At 42.6% G+C, this 21,532-nt stretch overlaps 1 long non-coding RNA gene across 1 annotated transcript in view; it reads right to left on the bottom strand.

Moving 5' to 3' along the window:
* Nucleotides 1–1,175: 1,175 nt before the first annotated feature.
* Nucleotides 1,176–21,532, bottom strand: part of 1700008C04Rik (RIKEN cDNA 1700008C04 gene) — a 57,388-nt gene continuing 37,031 nt past the window's right edge. Inside the window, exons 3-5 of the long non-coding RNA NR_126468.1 lie at nucleotides 19,008–19,094; nucleotides 10,973–11,179; nucleotides 1,176–1,418 (exon numbers count right to left, since the gene is read on the bottom strand). This is a non-coding gene — a long non-coding RNA (RIKEN cDNA 1700008C04 gene). The remainder of the gene's footprint in view (nucleotides 1,419–10,972; nucleotides 11,180–19,007; nucleotides 19,095–21,532) is intronic.

The raw sequence follows: 21,532 nt of genomic DNA, 5'->3' as shown, positions 1-21,532 counted from the left end.
TGATACATTCTTGAGATGCTGGGCCCCAGAAGGAGCACCCCAGTTCTCAGTCACGGAGCCCAGGGGATGGACATCTGCTTGGCTGTAACTTTGATGTACCCATGTGCAGAAAACAATTTCAGCCTGCAATATAGTCAGTTAATAGCAGATTTTTAAGGACCTATCGTGTAGGTCAGGAGCATATGCAATTGGTAATGAGACTATAATCAAAATGAGTTGTAGTTCTTCAAGTAGTGACTCCAGAAACATGAGCCACTGAGCAGTGGCTTCTTGACTGTCATAGGCTGGCCCATATTCCACCCCCCCCCCCCCCATCCCCCAAGGGAGTCTGTTTATGTACAAGTGACACTGTGTAGATAGTTTCCTTTATTGCTCCAGAAAATGATCTATGGAGATATGAACAACAACAGTGAATGGCATTAAGCAAGAAGGAAGAGCTAATTTTTGTCTAGGTGTTAGCACTGACGTTTAGCCATGTATAATGTACTAACACAATTAACTAAAATATACCGTTCCCGAAATGTGCTCTAACCAAACACACTATATTTTTCATATGATTTGCAATTTCCATGGAGAGCTCATTTGGATTACGTTTATAATATTCATTTAGCAAACTCCATTAGCAATGTTTACAAGTGCTTATGGATCCGGTAAATGAGTTTGCGGATGTGCTGTGAACGAAGCTAAATGCATCCATTTGTGTATGGGATCTAATGCATAAACTTCATTCCAATCAGGCAGGGTGTATAGCACATTAAACTGTAACCTGAGAGTCTGGATTTTCACATGGTGCCTACGTTCTCTCATGTGACTGAATTGATTAACCTTTGGGTTGCTTGATTTTCCTTGAAAGGGAGACCTCATTGAAAATTTGGATTAATCTGAGTATTTAAGTAGGAGAATCCCTGGGAACAAACAAACAATAGCACACACACACACACACACACACACACACACACACACACACACACACCAGAATGCTATGACACTTTCTCTCTGACTGCTGTAAGTTGTGTCTTTCAGTAGAAAAAACACTTAAGCATTGGTTCCTAATCCACCAATGGCAGCAATTGGAGTCTAACTCTTAGGCTCTAAGGTTTTCCAGATAATCTGAAATCTGTGTTTTGTTTAAAAAAAAAGGAACTAATTTAAAAGCTGAAAATACTAAACATTATCAAGATGGCAAATTTTATGGTACGTATTTTCCTTTACAAAAAAGGCTCCTCAGGAACAAAACAAAGCAACAAAACAATTTTAACTATTTAAATTTGGTTAGCTGATTCCATTGATGAGAAATGTCTAGAGCTGGTTAAGAAGAGTAAAGGTCCTTTGTTTGAACAACTTTGGGTTACCAGTTCAAGATGCAGAGTTCTAGGTCGTTGCTCATCCTAGGTCAAGACAGGTTGAAGATATGGGTGCTGGGAAGAGAGCATAGAGCAGTTAGAAGCAGTCCTCTATAGGGCTCCTAGGATTATATAGAAATCTATTATATACTAATAGCTAGATAACATTAAAGCTAGCTGTGCTGACGGGAGAATCATAAGTTTCAGTCCAGTATAGGCTAGATAGCAAGACCTTGTTTGTTTGTTTGTTTGTTTTTTCTTGGATACTTTATTTACATTTCTATTATTTTCCCCTTCCCAGGTCTCCCCTTTATAACTCCCCTACCCTATGCCCCCTTCCTCTACCTCTATGAAGGTGCTCCCCACCCACCCACTCCCATCTTCCCATCCTGGCATTTCCCTACACTGGGGCATCTTACACCATCAAGCCCAAGGGACGCTCCTCCCACTGATGTCCAACAAGGCCATCCTCTGCCACATATGTGGCTGGAGCCATGGGTCCCTCCATGTGTACTCTTTGGTTGGTGGTCCAGTCCCTGGGAGCTCCGTGGGGTCTGGTTAGTTGACACTGTTGCTTTTTCCATGGGGCTGCAAAACCCCTCAGCTCCTTCAATCCCTTCTCCAACTCTTCCATCGGGGATCCGATGCTCAGTTCAATGGTTGGCTGCGAGCATCCACCTCTGTATTTGTCAGGTTTTGGCAGTATAAACAAACTATTAGCAGTTAAAAAACAAAATACTGACCATTGACTATAAGTGTGCTCCATGTATCTTGAATATTTATAGCAATATTACATGGGTAGGTATTTATATTTTTATCTTCATTTTAAAAACTAAAATAAAAAAAATGTCCTAGTGTCATGGCTGTGAAGGGCTGGTGTCTTCAGTGCCCCTGATGTTGCTATAGACAATTGATAGTTTCCTTAGAGCTCACATGGAGAGTCAACTTGGATGGGAAGAGAGGTGTCAAAACTCTTCCCCAATGCTGGTAGCAATCCTGCTGGAGTCTGTGTTTGTTCCAGGTTGGGTTTGCTAAAAGAGCTAGGGTGAAGCCTTCATCTTTAGCCTAAGATAAAAACAAGATGCAGACATTCAAGCCTGTTTGATTTGATGGGAAACTTATCAAACAGTGCCATCCAACGAGGATATTTTCTTGTCTTCTTTCAAAATCAAGTTGGGAATTTCAGTTATTATTTAAAATTTTTTTTCACAAATATAGTTTTTTTCCCCATAGAACACAGATGCTCTTAACTTCTAGCAGTCACCATCTGCACCTCAATTTACATTTCCCAAAACACTGCTGACATCTGTTTAAATGCCAATCTCTTCCCAACGCAGTTGGATTTTAGCTCAAAAGTGATATCCGATACTGTTTTGGAATTTCAAATTTATACTAATTTTCATCAGAATGCTCAATAGCTGCAGGTACACAGGCTCTCTGGGTCCCCTAGAGAAGTTTTCTTTAGGAGAAAAACCTGGAGGCACATACTGAGAGAGAGAGAGAGCTGTGGTTTCTGAGGGAATGTGGGTCAAGTTCACCATCTATGAGAAAAGGATAGACTGGGGTGCTCTGGGGTGCTCTGGGCAATGTCCGAAGGACTCAGACATCATTGAAGGGAGATCCAGATTCGCCTTCTGGTTAATCTTCTTCCCGTCCATTGACAGTTGACTTTCTCCAATGAGTAGGCTTATGAGGACAGAAACAGAATCCACCTGGGGTGGTGACCATGTGGGAATGCAGCCGAGATCTGGTTGATTATCAGGACTCACTGAATAACACCCTTTTTAAAAAAAATACTGGGTTAGAAAAGAAATGCATGGAGATTCTGCCCCGAAATGCTGGTTGTTCCTTCAAAATCAGCACTGAAATAAAACACACACTGAATTTAATAACATTGAATTGTTTTTTTTTTAATTTTAAAATCTCATAGTTACTTTAACATCAGGGGAATATTATTTTAAAATTATTAAGAATATCAAATACTTATCTACTGAGGGTAAATCCGATCTGTAAAAAAATTAAAAAGTCATCTGAAATGTTGTATGCTATACAATGGGTTTAGGGGAACAGTTTTCTTTGCATGGTTCACAAACTAGTTCTGAAATGGCGCTTTCAAAAGGTGAGTTGAAATGCTTTTTAAATAATGAAGGCTGCAATGGACAAGATATGTTAGCTTTCAGGAAGAATTCTACGAGTATTTGGGATTGTTTGTATTTTAGAACCATCTAGAACTGGGATTTAGATCTGCCTTCGTGTATTTCAAGATGGAGGACGTGAAATACTTGGCTGTACTGTGTGTTAGTTATCTCCCTCCTGTTAGAGGGAGATGATTACCTTACCTACCGTGTGGGAACATCCAAGAGGATGACACACGTCAGGTACTTTTCCCATACTCAGGAGCGGAAAGCACCCAGTAGAGCAATGATGCTTTCAATGTAGACACACAGATCATGGGGTGAAGTGCTTAGGTTGTGCCGCTGTAACAAACTCCCCGAGACTGAGTTTTCGTAGAAACTGGAAATTTATTTCTCATAGTTCCGGAAGCTGGATGTGTTTAAAGAAGTGACTGCCTCTGAGCATGGCCACATCACATCTGATTTCTCTGGTTTCTAGGTTGCAGACCTTGTGTAGTGAAAGTCCTCTTTTCTTCTTGTATCTCTGGATACATTTTACAGGATTCTATAAGTTATCAATATCATACCTCAGTCAACTCCAGGGTTCTAGAGATCCTTGTTTCTGTCTATAGAAAGTCTGCCTCCTCTGTAAACTGAGACCCTTAAAGATTAACTTACAAAATACTCCATTCATTCATTCATTCATTCATTCATTCATTCGAAGGTAGAGTCAGAGTCTCATTTTGTAGCGCAGGTTGGCCTGGTTCTCACTTTTAAGCTCAGGCTGGCCTATACTCACATTTCCCCTGCCTTAACTTCTTGAACTCTAGAATTATAGATATAACACTGACATGACTAAATTTCTAAATGCAAAGACAAACTGTAGTGGAATTAGTATGTTACGCCCCTCCTTGTGTGTAGTATTAAGGTCTGTAAGGAATGCTTCTAGCAACAGCAAAGCAGTCCTTGCAGCAACATCTCTCTCTCTCCCCGGAGAAGTGATTTTCATATTTTCTTTTCATTTTGTTTGGCAAAAATGCCTCAGCTAAAACGAGATGTCTGACTCATTTCTACAGCCAAATATTTCTGAAATAAAAGTTTGGGGTTTTAAAAATAAAAAATAAAAAAGTTAAAACCCAGCTCATTTCTATAATAGGCTTATAACTTGCTGATTTCCAACCAAAATGTTTAGGAATAAAGTTGTAGTTAAACAAGTACTGGGGGAAAAAACACACCCAGTAGACTCTTTTCTTCAAATTGAATTTTGCAAGAGATGATTTAAAAGAGAAGCTGACAACAGCAGGGCTCTCTCGTGGTTACAGAAGGAAGAGGAGGTCCGCCCTTCCTCCTCATTATTCCTTCCTTCTATTTCCGGCTTCCCTTCAGAATTCCAACACTGCCTCAGAAGCCAGAGAGCTCCCCCGACAGAAACTCCTCTGGCTCCTCAGGCGGCCCCAGAGCTCCCTGACTTCCCAGATTGCTTGCTCCTTGAGGGAAAGAATGGGAAGAGGCAAGGAGCGAGCATTTTCTGCATAGAGCATTAACCCCGTCAGCTTGAGTCAGCAGGACACAGACAAGTCCATCTGCTGACAGCTCAGCCTTTTGCGCCCTGCCCAGCGTTCAGCCGAGCTTCTGGGTGTAGACAAGCTCCGTTTGTTGATGGTAATGTTCTTCTGCTCGACTAAACACATCTCCTCCACTGACTTTCAAATAGAGGGGACACGTCCATGGTCTTTAAAAGTAGCAGTGTCCCTGTTTGCTACATCGGCTAGGCCAGTCTTTTCCTTTGTCAATGTGAAATGTCAAAGCAGGGATGGCTTGGAAACGCCAATGCTCTGAGAAAGCACACACAGGCTTTCTGTCGAGTCTCTTCTAGTTCGGAAAGGCAGTTGAGCCCTCAGTAAATTGCCCTTGGTGAGGAAGCATATGGAGAGGTGTCGCCTTGGCCTGGCCTCTTCCTCATTCTCTGTAAGGTGTTGGTGTAGCTACGGCAGGGATGCCCTCTGTGTCTGGTCCTTTGATTGCCATAAGGGTTTTAGAACTCATTCAGTTCGAGACGAAATACTGTGTCGTAATCACTCTGGGCCCCAAGATGGAAACTGATCGGGAGTAGTGATCACTCAGAGGCACAACAGCCATCAAACTCTGGAAGCAGTGAAAGAAAGGTGAAGGATCCAAAAACCAAAAAAGAGCTTCCTGTGTCAAATGTCACATAATAAAGAAGACCAGAGGGCTATAAAGGGAAAACACCTGTGCAGAAGCCCCCGAGTGACTAACACAGATCTGCCTGGAACGCTTCAGTCATGGACATCAGTGTCTCGAGGGATTACTCACTGTGGCAAAATAAAAAAAAAAAGTTTCAAAAATACCCGTGTAATCATTCTCACCATATAAAGTGAATTAACTTAGTCTCAGGAAGATACACACTGTGTTTTCCATCATGTGTGGGTCCTATATCTTATCTTGCCACATATGTACAGATGAGGTGCAGTTAGAAACAAAACTATCTTGGAAACAAAGGGGACAACCGGGAGGGGTGAGAATGCCAAAGAGGGGGAGATGCTGGTGTGTTAGAGTTCTCTAGAGGCATACCGCTAATAGGATGGCTTTATTAAAAACACACTAGATTGGCTTGCTCAATGGTCTGGCTAGTTCAACGATGACTGCCTCATGCTGGACAGGCTGAGAACCTGGTACTGCAGTCTGTGAGGCTAGATGCCTTAGTAGTTCCAATCTGGTGCCGAAGGGCTGGAGGATTCCAGGAGGTATGAGGTCTTTGGTCGGTATTGGAAGCCCGGAGAGGCTGTTCCTAAATCAGTGAAGGAGTGTAGCAACAACAGGATAGATGAGCCTTAGCAGGAGTGAATGCAAATAAGCAGAAAGCAGTTTCTGCCCTCCACCTTCTTTTTTATCTGGTCTGCCACCTGAAGGTGTCGCCCACATTCAAAGTGGGTGGTCTCACTTTATATGATTTGATTAGAAACATCTCTTAATCATCTACTATTCAATACCACTAGCTATTGGCATTCTTTGGAGACTCATTTTAGGTGTGCTTTCTCTTCTCTTTTCTTTTTTCTTTTTTTAAACAGGGTTTCTCTGGAACTCACTTTGTAGATCAGGGTACCCTCGGACTCAGAGATCCACCTGTCTCTGCTTCGCAAGTTCTGGGAGTAAAAGCACGTGCCACAACCATCTGGTTTATGTGCTCTTTCTAAGGGACACTGTGTACAGCACAGATCCCCAGGGATCCCCCAAAAGAAAGAAAGACACGACATGATGCTACGACCCCAACACTGGGGTAGGGGTCATGGGTGACTGTGGCTACATGTTTCTTGGCTGTATCTTTAGTTAAAATACTAAACCTCTCTTCTGAAGCACTGGCTTGTCACGGCTATGCAAATTCCAGTATTTTCTCAAATGTCAGCGTTGAAAGGCCTGAGAGTTTTTGTTTGCTTGTTATAAATTTTAGTCATAGATTAATAAATGAATTTCTAGAAAAACTTGAATTTAAAAAAAATTATTAGATATTTTCTTTATTTACATTTCAAATGCTATCCCAAAAATTCCCTATACCCTCCCCCACCCTGCTCCCCTACCCACTCACTCCCACTTCTTGGCCCTGGTGTTCCCCTGTACTGGGGCATATAAAGTTTGCAAGATGAAGGGGCCTCTCTTCCCAGTGATGGCTGACTAGGCCATCTTCTGCTATATATGCAGCTAGAGACACCAGCTCTTGGAAGTACTGGCTAGTTCATATTGTTGTTCCACCTATAGGATTGCAGACCCCTTAAGCTCCTTGGGTACTTTTTCTAGCTCCTCCATTGGGGGCCCTGTGTTCCATCCTATAGATGACTGTGAGCATCCACTTCCGTGTTTGCCAGGCACTGGCATAGCCTCACAGGAGACAGCTATATCAGGGTCCTGTCAGCAAAATCTTGCTGGCATATGCAATAGTGTCTATGTTTGGTGGCTGATTATAGGGTGGACTCCCGGATGGGGTAGTCTCTGGATAGTCCATCCTTTAGTCTTAGCTCCAAACTTTGTCTCTGTAACTCCTTCCATGGGTATTTTATTCCCTATTCTAGGGAGAAATGAAGTATCCACATGTTGGTCTTCCTTCTTCTTGATTTTCTTATGTTTAGGAAATTTTATCTTGGGTATTCTAGGTTTCTGGGCTAATATCCACTTATCAGTGAGTGCATATCAATGTTGTTCGTCCTCCAAGCCGGTGGCGACACAAACGACACAGACACCAAGTTGGATTCATGGAGCAACTTTTTCTTTTACAGCTCTCTTCCCCAGCAGCTTCTTCTTAGGGCAAGGGCTAAACTACTCCTATTCTACTTCTGGCTTCTACCTAGGGCAAGGGCTAAACAGCAATTCACCTCACTACTCGCGCCTACTCCTCTCCTTCTAGCTCCACCCACCTCATCCATTCAGAATTCACACACGCTCCAGGCATGAGCTTAGGTTGTTCACAGATAGGCTGACAGGTCTGGATGACGAGGAACTAACTGTCCAGCCTGGCAGGCAGCCCACACATGCAGCCTCACTGCGCATGCTCGGGCAAGGCAGTAAACAAGTGGGTTTCACAGGGCCTGCAACCACACCTGCTTCCCACATATCAAGTGACTTCTTTTGTGATTGGGTTACCTCACTCAGGATGATATCCTCCAGATACATCCATTTGCCTAAGAATTTCATAAATTCATTGTTTTTAATAGCTCAGTAGTACTCCATTATGTAAATGTACCACATTTTCTGTATCCATTCCTCTGTTGAGGGACATCTGGGTTCTTTCCAGCTTCTGGCTATTATAAATAGGGCTGCTATGAACATAGTGAAGTATGTGTCCTTCTTACCAGTTGGGACATCTTCTGGGTATATGCCCAGGAGAGGTATTGCTGGATCTGCCGGTAGTACTATGTCCAGTTTTCTGAGGAACCACCAGACTGATTTCCAGAGTGGTTGTACAAACTTGCAATCCCACCAGCAATGGAGGAGTGTTCCTCTTTCTCCACATCCTCACCAGAATCTGCTGTCACCTGAATTTTTGAACCTAGCCATTCTGACTGGTGTGAGGTGAAATCTCAGGGTTGTTTTGATTTGCATTTCCCTGATGATTAAGGACGTTGAACATTTTTTTCAAGTGCTTCTCAGCCCTTTGATATTCCTCAGTTGAGAATTCTTTGTTTAGCTCTGTACCCCATTTTTAAAATATATTTTTAATTAGGTATTTTCTTCATTTACATTTCAAATGCTATCCAAAAGTCCCCCATACCCTTCCCCGCCCCACTCCCGTACCCACCCACTCCCACATCTTGGCCCTGGCGTTCTGGGGCATATAAAGTTTGCAAGATGAAGGGGCCTCTCTTCCCAATGATGGTCTTCTGCTACATATGCAGCTAGAGACACGAGCTCCGGGGGGTACTGGTTAGTTCATATTGTTGTCCCACCTACAGGGTTGCAGACCCCTTTAGCTCCTTGGGTACTTTCTCTAGCTCCTCCATTAAGGGCCCTGTGTTCCATCCAATAGCTGACTGTGAGCATCCACTTCTGTGTTTGCCAGGCCCCTGCATAGCCTCACCAGAGACAGCTATATCAGGGTCCTTTCAGCAAAATCTTGCTAGTGTATGCAATGGAGTCAGCGTTTGGAGGCTGATTATGGGCTGGATCCCGGGTATGGCGGTCTCTAGATGGCCTATCCTTTCATCTCAGCTCCAAACTTTGTCTCTGTAACTCCCTCCGTGGGTGTTTTGTTCCCAATTCTAAGAAGGGGCAAAGTGTCCACACTTTGGTCTTCCTTCTTCTTGAGTTTCATGTGTTTTGCAACTTGTAACTTGGGTATTCTAAGTTTCTGGGTTAATATAGCCATTTATCAGTGAGTACATATCATGTGAGTTCTTTTGTGATTGGGTTACCTCACTCAGGATGATGCCCTCCAGGTCCATCCTTTTGCCTAGGAATTTCATAAATTCATTCTTTTTAATAGCAGAGTAGTATTTCATTGTGTAAATGTACCACATTTTCTGTATCCATTCCTCTGTTGAGGGACATCTGGGTTGTTTCCAGCTTCTGGCTATTATAAATAAGGCTGCTATAAAAATAGTGGAGCATGTGTCCTTATTACCAGTTGGAACATCTTCTGGATATATGCCCAAGAGAGTGTACCCCATTTTTAATGGGGTTATTTGAATTTTTTGGTGTTCAGCTTCATGAGCTCTTTGTATATATTGAACATATAAATCTTATAGTCCCCTATTAGATTTAGGATTGGTAAAAGTTCTTTCCCAATCTGTTGGTGGCCTTTTTGTCTAATAGTGACAGTATCTTTTGCCCTACAGAAGCTTTGCAATTTTATGTGGTCCCATTTGTCGATTCTTGATCTTATAACATAGGCCATTGCTGTTCTGTTTAGGAATTTTCCCCCTGTGCCTATATCTTCGAGGCTTTCCCCTACTTTCTCCTCTATAAATTTCAGTGTCTCTGGTTTTATGTGGAGTTCTTTGATCCACTTAGACTTGAGCTTTGTACAAGGAGATAAGAATGGATCAATTCACATTTTTCTACATGATAACCACTAGTTATGCCAGCACCATTTGTTGAAAATGCTGTCTTTTTTCCACTGGATGGTTTTAGTTCCCTTATCAAAGATCAAGTGACCATAGGTATGTGGGTTCATTTCTGGGTCTTCAATTCTATTCCATTGGTCTACTTGTCTTTCGCTATTCCAGTACCATGCAGTTTTTAATCACAATTGCTCTGTAGTACAGCTTGAGGTCAGACATGGTGATTCCCCCAGAGGTTCTTTTATTGTTGAGAATAGTTTTTGCTATTCTAGGTTTTTTGTTATTCTAGATGAATTTGCAAATTGCCCTTTCTAACTCAGTGAAGAATTGAGTTGGAATTTTTATGGGGATTGCATTGAATCTGTAGATTGCTTTTGGCAGGATAGCCATTTTGACTCTATTAATTCTGCCAATCCATGAGTGTGGGAGATCTTTCCATCTTCTGAGATCTTCTTCAATTTCTTTCTTCAGAGACTTGAAGTTCTTGTCATACAGATCTTTTACTTCCTTAGGGAAAACTTAAATTTTAATTCTTAATTCAACAGACATAAAATGATCCTGTCAAGTTATCTTAAAGTTTCTGGTCTTCTATTTTTTATTTCTGCAATATTTCATGGTAGACCAGTGACAGATAGGGACCCTTACCAATGTGTGGACTAGCTTGAGTTCTCACCGGGGCAGAGACTGGCCTTTAGTTATAGGAACTTCTCGGGGTTAAATTGTATAGCACAATACAGCCTACATTCGACAACCATTATCATAAACTTTATATCTCTTTTGCTCTAACCAATAAATGGATACCTTTGCTATGTTTGTCACTTGTGGAGAGCCGTGCCGCGAGCAATTGCGTGCATGCCGTGAGCAATCGCCATTATAAGATGGCGATGCCTTCCACTGCGCCTAACTAGTAAACAAGCCTTATGTGCAAGTGCAAGAGTGAACTCACGCCTAGTCACTGCCCATCTCGCGGTGTAGTAATGGGGTGATGGGCGAGCAACGAATCAGGAGCTGTAACGCCACATCAGGTGCTGAAATGTCATGTTGCGGGCTATATAAGCAGTGCCATTTTCCCGGTTCGGGGTCTTCCCTCCTGATAGGTAAGCAATAAAAGCTTTGCTGCAGAAGATTCCGGTTGTCCTGAGTGTGTTCTTGCCTGCGGGGACAAAAGCTCGGGATAGTCACTGTACATAAATTTCCATAAGAGATACTCAGAGAGAAGGAAAGAATTGTTCAAACCAATCTTTCCTGAGAAGAAGAGAGGTTTTAGAGCCAGAACACAGGCAATCATGAATTCTTGGACTGCTCTGAAAGCATCTACACAGACCTAGGATAGGAAAGAAAATTGTGTTTTAGTACTACTATCATGGTGGGTCAGTGCCTGGGGACTCCTGTGTTTCCCTGTCCTCTGCCTGGAGCTGCTGGGCAGAGGAAGCCAGAACACAGGATTGGGCGCTCAGGCTTGGAGTACATAGACTTGGGTTGGAATGTCCACTTATTACCAGAGGGACCATAGATGTAGCTATTTAAGCTATCGAAGTCCCTATTTTCTCCCTTGTGAAGTAGGGGCAAATCACAGTGCCTGTTTTTCCTAGTGCCGTGGGAAGGATTAAATGAAATAATCCCCATTATGTTCAACAATTTTTAAATGACTTGACAATAGCTATCAGGGCAGGGCAGGCAGCTCAGCACTAGCAGAGCTCAGCTGGAGCCGGCCAGGTTCCAAGGCAGGATGGGCAGAGGATCAGCAGCTAGAGTCTCACCTTTTCTGGACACATGGAAGAGAAGAACCCCGAATCTCACCACACGGATCTTAAAAGAGTTCTGACCCTTAAATTATGTCTTTCCCTGTAGCTATCTAACACTCTCTCTCCTTGCCTTCACCCCAGCTGTGAAAGAGATGGTTATAATATGGAAAAATGACTCTAAGTCCTGAATACATCATCCAAGGTGAGGAAAACGGCAGGGGTTGTACGCGAGTCTGGGAAGGCAGGAGCCCCCTTTCTCCTCTCTGCACAATGTGCACAGAATATCTGTGATTAAAATTCTTAACACGGCTTCCAAGCATCACCTTCCAAGGTAGATGACACGCAAAGGCAGGCACCGAGACGGAGAACTGATCTGAATCAAGTGGCTCTTTTGTGAAAGCTGGAGTAACACTCCATAATGAATTTGCTATTTACTGATAGAGCCGTGCATTCATTGGGCTTTAATGGGCAGGGCCAATGTACAGTCATAGTTATTTTATTTTCAATTCAAGCTTTGCTACCAGGCAACTAAATCACTGCAGAAGGAAAGTGATATGCCAATTTCAAAGGCACTTATTGCCATACCATCGAATAACTAGAAAAAAATAAAATATAGAAATACTGAAAAATAGGATGTAACCATACATGCTGACTAATGATAACAGCAGTGTTATTGATGATATGCCCTGTTTAGATGGTGCAGGCAAGGAAAGAGCTTTTCTAAAACCACATTGGCTCACAAGGGGTAAAGTTAGGCTACCCAGTGGCTTTCTGACACTTCTGTTTGTCTGTGGCCACACCACCCTGAACATGGCTAGTCTCATCTAATGCTTCCCCTTCTTTCCACAATTGTAAGGCTAATATATATATATATATATATACATATATATACATATATATATATGTATATATATATAATGATATGATATATATGATGATATATATGATGATATATACTATGATATATATATATATATATATATATATATATATATATATATATATTATAGGATATTTTCTTTATTTACATTTCAAACCCTTTCCCGGTTTCCCTCCCTTCCGGAAACACCTTATCCCATCCTCCCTCCCCCTGCTTCTATGAGGGTGTTCCTCCCTCCACCCACCCACTCCCACCTCCCTACCCTGGATTCCCCTACATTGGGACATCTATTGAGCCTTCACAGGACCAAGGGCCTCTCTTTCCATTGATGCATGACAAGGATATCCTCTGCTACATATGCAGCTGGAACCATGTGTACTCCTTTGCTGATGGCCTAGTCCCTGGGAGTTCTGGGGCGGGGGGGAGGTGGATATTGCTGTTCTTCCTATGGAGTTGCAAACCCCTTCAACTCCTTCAGTCCCTTCTCTAACTCTGTAAAGCTAATCTTATCAGAAGTAAGTTTTAGTAAAAGTTCAGTAGGTCTCAATCCTTACTCTATCAATATCCTTTTTTTTTCTTTTCCATTTTTTATTAGGTATTTAGCTCATTTACATTTCCAATGCTATACCAAAAGTCCCCCATACCCACCCACCCCCACTCCCCTACCCACCCACTCCCCCTTTTTGGCCCTGGTGTTCCCCTGTACTGGGGCATATAAAGTTTGCGTGTCCAATGGGCCTCTCTTTCCAGTGATGGCCGACAAGGCCATCTTTTGATACATATGCAGCTAGAGTCAAGAGCTCCGGGGTACTGGTTAGTTCATAATGTTGTTCCACCTATAGGGTTGCAGATCCCTTTAGCTCCTTGGGTACTTTCTCTAGCTCCTCCATTGGGAGCCCTGTGATCCATCCATTAGCTGACTGTGAGCATCCACTTCTGTGTTTGCTAGGCCCCGGCATAGTCTCACAAGAGACAGCTACATCTGGGTCCTTTCGATAAAATCTTGCTAGTGTATGCAATGGTGTCAGCATTTGGATGCTTATTATGCGGTGGATCCCTGGATATGGCAGTCTCTACATGGTCCATCCTTTCATCTCAGCTCCAAACTTTGTCTCTGTAACTCCTTCCAAGGGTGTTTTGTTCCCACTTCTAAGGAGGGGCATAGTGTCCACACTTCAGTCTTCATTTTTCTTGAGTTTCATGTGTTTAGGAAATTGTATCTTATATCTTGGGAATCCTAGGTTTTGGGCTAATATCCACTTATCAGTGAGTACATATTGTGTGAGTTCCTTTGTGAATGTGTTACCTCACTCAGGATGATGCCCTCCAGGTCCATCCATTTGGCTAGGAATTTCATAAATTCATTCTTTTTAATAGCTGAGTAGTACTCCATTGTGTAGATGTACCACATTTTCTGTATTCATTCCTCTGTTGAGGGGCATCTGGGTTCTTTCCAGCTTCTGGCTATTATAAATAAGGCTGCTATGAACATAGTGGAGCATGTGTCCTTCTTACCAGTTGGGGCATCTTTTGGATATATGCCCAGGAGAGGTATTGCTGGATCCTCCGCTCTTCCAATATCCTTAAAGTCTTCTCTGATAGTTTTATCTATCACCAAAGAACCTTGACATTAATTGGTCCTGTCTGGCCCTATCTGAATGCTAGTCTGACCACTTCCCCAGTGGAGGGATGCCTTGACTGGTCAGGAAGACTTAAATCTGAGGCAGGGTAGAGATAAAGTTACCTCATAAAACTACAAACAGATCCCCTTGTACTTGTGTTAACCTCTGCCTCATAGGGATTCAAAACCAGTGTCCAGGCTGAGCGTTGTGTGCACATGGCAAGAAGAGGGATGGAGCTAGACTAGCAGATCTCATCTGACTCCTTCCCCAGGAGCCTTCCTTCCCCAGAGTCCAGAAGATCACTCAAGCACTGGACATTGTTAAAATGCAGAGGACTGCCAGTTTCTATTAATAGATGCACCAGGATCTCAAATCTAATTTAAGAAAGATTGTCTTTAGGATGCAACCCTATAAAATCATAACAACAGTTTAAACTTTCTCACTGCTATGACTCTTATTGTTGTTTACTTATTTGCCTTTTGTTTGTTTGTTTGTTTGTTTGCTTGTTTTTAATAGAGTGTTACCCTATAGCCCAGTCTGACCTGGAAGTCCTCTTATCTCAGCATTCCAAGTTCTGGAATTAGCAGTGTGAGATACCACCCTGCCTCAAGTTTTTAAGACATTTTCTAGGAACATGCTTGGGTGGGAGGAGACCTGGGGAATGGGAGTCACCTGGTAGAAGAAAAGTTGGAGTGGACTAGCAAAGGCTTGACGGTATTAAAGTCAACACACATGGCTATGGAGATGCACTCTAAGATGGCCACATTCCTTCTCTTCATTGGCGAGTCTCCAGGACAGCCAGGCACAGTCACTAATGTAGCTCAAATACTGATAAGAAAATCTAGAAGTTAAATATTTTCATGTGAGTCTGCCACCTGTGTGTTCTGCTTCCGTGTCCGGCCTTTCTAACACTGAGTCTGGATTAAGAACTTGGAGGAACAGAAAGGGACAGACATTCCTCACGGAGGAACATTTGCCGGTTGCAAGTAGAGTCTTCTTAAAGTCAGGTTGTTTGTACATCTCACGCTATCGCTTGCCATCCTGTGTCCTGTCTGAAGCGATGTTTCAGAAAACGGTTATAGGGATCCTATGTTTGGCTCTGAAGAGAATATCATGACATTTCTCCTAATCTGATATCTAGGCCACTTCTGGTTTTGCTTTGTTTTTGTGGTGTGGGTGAAGTATAGAAATGGGACCAAGAAGAGACTGGTACTACCCAGCTTGTTACTTGAATTGCTTGACCTGATTCATGTAATGAGGTGACTCTCTGGTGGCCTCCTGACATCTGGAGACAGAAGTCATTTTGTTGCCATAAGGGCTTAAAAGTCAGTTTTCTTCCCTCAAGAGTCTCACACTTCAACACATTTATTTACCAAACAGCATCTATCAAATAATAATTGCTTTGTTTTCCTTGTTTATTAAAATAAGCTAGAAAACTGCCAATCAGTTTTGATTGGCATATGATAAACGGTGCTATTGGTTTGAAATAATGCCACGAAATTAAGTATAGCCAAAAAAGAAAAAGAAAAAAGAAAAAAAAAAAAGAAAGAAAGAAAGAGAGAGAACGAAAGAAAACCTGGTATGCGTATTTCTGTTTATTTTAGTTAGGTCTATGTTCTCAATCAGGTTTTTAAAATATTAAATGTGGTTCAGAAGCTGGTTACCATCTTTACCTGATTTTTGAAGAATGCCAACATTTAGGAGGGTGGGATGGAAAAATAATTTTGGAGTCTTAAGGGCATCTAGGATGTTTGGAGAGATCAGTATATTTTTGCAGACCTTTCTGGGGCCTTTGAACATTGATCAAGTTGGTGATAAATGGTAGGGGGCATTGGGAGGAGCATAGGAAATCCTGAGTAGATGTGTAGTTGACATGAACATAAGGACAACGCCTCTCACCACAGCAATGGCAAAGCCTTCCCTTGGGTGAGGCTCAGAGGATGCCTTCTTAGGGTCCGGACATGAATGTTTGTGAATGATTGACCCTTGAGTGTGGAAAACTAGCAGCCACAGCTTCCTCCTTTCAGATGACTGCAACCTGAGATTGACCTACAGAGCTCTCCCACTGAGACTAGCCAGCCCCCCCTCCTTTCCCTGTGCATAATAAATGCTCTGAGTTTCCGGTCTGCATAGTAGGTGCCTCCATCAGCGTGAGCACAGCCTGCTCAATCCCTGCTTTTCTCTGTGGGTGTTCGGTGTTTCTTCAGTGTCAGCTGTTTTCTTTGTTCCCTAGATGCCCGAGTCAGGATTCCAGGACCAGGCTGTGGAGGGAGCAGCAGGGAATCCTTACTCCTTAGGTACACACAAGTTAAGAAGTGGTGGCGCACGCTTTAATCCCAGCACTCTGGAGGCAGAGGCAGGCAGATTTCTGAGTTCGAGGCCAGCCTGATCTACAAAGTGAGCTCCAGGACAGCCAGGACTATACAGAGACACCCTGTCTCGAAAAAACAAAACAAAAACCAAAACCAAACAAACAAACAAAAAGAAGTTCTAAGAAGCCAAAGGCTGTATTTAGGCAACCAGCACACTTAGTCTTCCATCTGACTTCCTTACTATCCCCATCTTACTTCATGCTTCTGACCTTGACACTATGATGTGGGCTAAACTGGTTCACACAGCGTTAGCAAGCAGATTCAGCCTAGGTAGGAGCTTCCAGATGGCTTTCACGCACCAGGGTCTCAGGAGAAATATACTCTGTAAAACCTAGGGCCCTTAAAGAAATATGCTGTAGGATTGGGTGCCGTCAATCACTTCCGTAGACATCTGTTGTAACTTCTCATCTTCCATTGCTTAAGGGAAGCCTGAAATAAAATGTATGGCTGTCTTCTTGCAGCGGAAGTTTGTTGAGGTGTTTGCAGTTTAAAGGTATTTGTGAAACTATTCATCTATGGATGGTCAGATCATCTTTAAATGATGATGAAAGCTGGACATCGAATTGAGAAGTCAGTGGGATTCATTACATATATGCATGATTTATACATACATATATGCACATATATACATACACATATACATATATATTATTACTATACATAATATTATTTATATATATTTGTATATGTGTATATTGTTTATATATGTATATATAAATGTGAATATGTATACATATACATGTACATACATGTGTATATATATGTGTATATATATATATATATATATACATATATATATATTTATATGGAATGAATATATTACCTACACAGATTTATGTATAGCATGTACATGCATGGTGCCATAGAGGTCAGAAGAGGGCATCAATTCCCTGAAACTAGAGTTACAGATGGTTGTGAACTGTCATTTAGGTGCTAGGGAGAGAATCCAGGCCCACTGCAACGGTGACAAGTGCTTTTAACTGCAGGGCCATCTCTCTGACCCCCAGACTCTGATATTTTAAAAGAAAAGTAGGACTGGATCTATTAGATGCCTGATTCTTTGTGGTAAACGAATACTGCTGAGAGATGTCCAATATGAGTGGTTAATTGCAATTACATTTAATGAGCAAATACATGTAGGCTCCTCTCAAGTGATTGTGGTTCCACTGCCTATTTAAACCAAACATACATTTGATTGTTTTTAAATATTGATGTCTTTGCTGTTATTACAAAACACTGAGTAGGAGTTCACACAATGAGGGCGACATGCGAATGTGTCGAGCTAATGTCAAAATAACAGCCTGGAGCAGCACGGGTGTCTGACAGGTTTCCGAGCAGAGTGAGTGCTGACTGGACGGCTTCAGGCTGCACGAGGTCTCTCCTCAGGAGGACGTTGGTTGCTGTTTTCTGGGGGTGTCTGCAGCCTGGAGTTGTGTCAGACTTCCTCATCTACTCTGCGGGGAGGGAGGGCATGAACTTTGCCAGCAGGAGGAATGAATATGTATAGTGTTTTTCTTTGGATCAGGCTCTCTGTGACCTCTGCTGAGAGGGACTGTGTGACAGTGTGCTTGACTCTTGTAATGCAAGGCTTGCCAAATAAACCATCTAGGTTGCACCTCTCATACCAGGCAAGACCACCAGCCAGAGCTCAGCTTCTTTTAATCCTGCACTTCTTTTCCTGAAGAGACACTGAAAACACTGTCTGCCTTGCCTGGAAGCCTGTGTTTTTCTTTTCCCAGCATCTCCTCTACCGACATGCCTCTTGGCTTACTTCCTTGAAGGTCATTACTAACTTTCCAAATTAAGTAAGAAGGAGGCATTAACATGTGTTGCAACACCCTCCAGTCCCCCACTGTAGATGAGTTCTGCCTTGAAGCAGGACCTGTGTGTGTGTGTGTGTGTGTGTGTGTGTGTTAAGTGGAGTGTGTGAAGTGGAGAAAGGAAAGAATAGTTTATGTTCAAAGGTCATTTACTGTTGAAGGTCCATATTTGTTTTATCAAATATCTTCAAATGATTACATGAAGCCAATTGCTTTATGAAATGTAATTTCTTTTACTCAAAGTCCACTGACAAATGATAGCCCTATCTGAGAAACACCCCCAGGCAAGCATCCAGAATCATGTCTGGCTAAATATCCATGATCCCACCAGGTTAATACATAGAACTATTCATCTCATGTATGTATACATGGTCACATCTCTGAATGCTTATATATGTGAATATTTGCATTTCTCACAAAACATGAGGACATGAGCCAAGTATGTTATGCTATTTTCTATGCTTTAATAATTCCGTGCAAGGTAAGCTCTCTCTGAATGGTTAGTTATGCACTGCTCACTCATGCACATAGCAAACACCTACCTAGTGTTTAGTGTGCTCCAGGTCCTCCTCCATCATCATGGATAAACAGGGAACAAGACAGACAAGCTCTCTGGGCTCTCAGGTCTTCTGTTAAAGTATGAAATTATAAAGAATTCAGGCCACATTAGATATAGAGAAAGATAAAAACAAGACAAGGAACTGGGGAATTGCAGAGGCCTGGGTTATTTTAGAAAAGTTTCTCTAAAGGGAGGTTATTTGAACAGACTGAAGGATGAGTATGTTAGTTAGGGTTTCCATTGCTGAGAAGAGACACCAGGACCAAGACAACTCTTATAAGGCACAACAACATTTAATTAGGGCTGGCTTATAAGTTCAGAGATTCAGTCCATTATCATCATGGCATGAAGCATGGCAGTGTGCAGGCAGACATGGTGCTAGAGGAGCTGAGAGTTCTACATCTTGATCTGCAGGTAAGCAGTAGGAGATAGGCTCTTCTAGGCAGCTAGAGGGAGGATTTCAAAGCCCACTCCCACAGTGACACACCTTCTCCAACAAGGCTACACTTTCAAATAGTGCTATGCCCTGGGCCAAGCATATGCAAACCACCATAATGAGAGAGCACAAACTATGTGGAGGTCTGGTGATGAGGACTATGCACAGAAAGAGAGCAAATTCAGTGTGTCAGCTGGCTAAGGGGTGGAGAGACGGGAGGCATGGGAACTATCAGAGAGGTTTTAACAGGGCTGTGTCACCCGATGTAATTTCTGTTCAAAGGATACCACCACCCCTGTGGCTGCATTAAATGTTTTTTTAGGACTGGGGAGAAATGAGATGGGAGCAGAGACAAGTCAGGAAGGCATTTCAACCGCTGAAGTGAGATATGATAGTGGCTTGGGGTAGATTGATACCAGAGTAAGCCTTGAGAGGGGTTTGGATTTGGGATCCATATTGAACAGATAGAGACAGAACTTGCTGGTGTATGCGTGTATGGAATATGTGTGAAGGAAACACCAGGGATGAAGGCTAGCTTTAGGTCTACAGAACTGGGGAAATAATCATGCCATTCATTCTGGTGAGAAGTGAGAAGACTGGTTTTGACCAGGGTACCAATACTTCCTTCCGATCTGATTGTGTTGAGCTTCAAATGAGTGTTAGAGATCTAAGTGGGGAGGCAAGTGGGGGGTGGAATATTCACACCCAGAGCTCAGGGAAGCTCAGGAAAAAATGCCCTAGAGAGGATGGCTGACTGTGGGCATGGAAGGAAAAGGATCAACTAGAAGTATAAAAGGGCTGTGATAGGAGTCAGAGTGTTGAAGACCCTTGGCTCTTGGGTAAACCATCATTTAGGGTTTAAAGAGAAGAAGAACGTCTAAATGAGACCGCAAAGCTGTGGCTGGGAGGTAGGAGGGATAGCAGGAGGGCTTGTGGGTCCTGAGGAGGAAGCAATCTAAGGAACAGGAGATCTCATCTCGGTCTGCAGGCGAATGAACAAGTTTAGCTCTGCAGCCTATGAGGCACTCAAGTTACACAGCCAGTTCTAAAACTCCTGTTCTCTTCCCAGGCCTGACTGGAGAGGTAAGTCACTTCGACCCAATACTTCAAAATCGTCTTCAGAATGATCAAGAAGAAGAGATTGCTATATGGAAGGGGGGGGTAAGCGATTTTTCCCCTTTCCCCACCTAGTGTTCAGAGAGTCAAGGGAATGAATGCATTTGGTGCTTCATCACGTATTGGCATCCCTGGCATCCGACTTTAACCGTCAATGTTTTTATTCTCCAAATTCGGCCTGAGAATTCCACTAGTTTGTATGATTTTCTCATTTCCTGTCTGACCTGGTATTCTATCACAATAATTGTACACAACCCAAGGTCCTTAGACAATGAAAAGTAAACCAGAGAATATCAGAAACAAATCACATGTGCAACCCGACATCCAGGGTTCTCAGTATTAAAAAGCATGTCAGAAGCAGAGCCATATTAAGTGAAACACAGAGCGGATGGGAAGTGGAACACTACTGGGAGCTAGCAGTAGCTGAAGTCTGGATCTTTGCCAGTCACTTTCTACATACTTAGCAGATATCAGCTTGATATATTGAACATGTAATCCATCAACATACATTTTATTACCCATGAGCAAATTGGCCTGGAAAGAAAGTTATCCCAACATGAATAGCTTGTTACTGAAGCAGAATCTAGATCTAGCTGTTGGCATTCATGCTCCAACTAGCCTTTGCTTCTTCACAGGATAGCTTCCAAAAGAATCGGCAGAAAGTGGTGTTAATTTGCACAGGTGGGTGAAGGCGGCTTTACAAAAAGCGGAGTTACTTGAGGCTGGTCCCGAACTCCTGGGTTTAAGCAGTCCCTCCTGTCGTGGTCTCCCAAGTTCTAGAGCTGAGGACCTGCGTCACTCGGGGCTGAGCTTGAGGGACAGAGAAGGCTGAAAAATATTTTAGTGAATGGAGATGTGGTCAGTTGTATTTGTGGTTCAAGTGTGTGTGTGCACGTGTATGTGGTTTAGTGTGTGCACATGTATATTTACATGTCTGTATATGTGTCTCACACAGG

This window comes from Mus musculus, chromosome 12 (assembly GCF_000001635.26).
Source record: "Mus musculus strain C57BL/6J chromosome 12, GRCm38.p6 C57BL/6J".
NCBI classification, from domain to species: domain Eukaryota; kingdom Metazoa; phylum Chordata; class Mammalia; order Rodentia; family Muridae; genus Mus; species Mus musculus.
The sequence above is the reverse complement of the archived record's forward strand: the minus strand, read 5'-3'. Positions and strand labels throughout refer to the sequence as shown.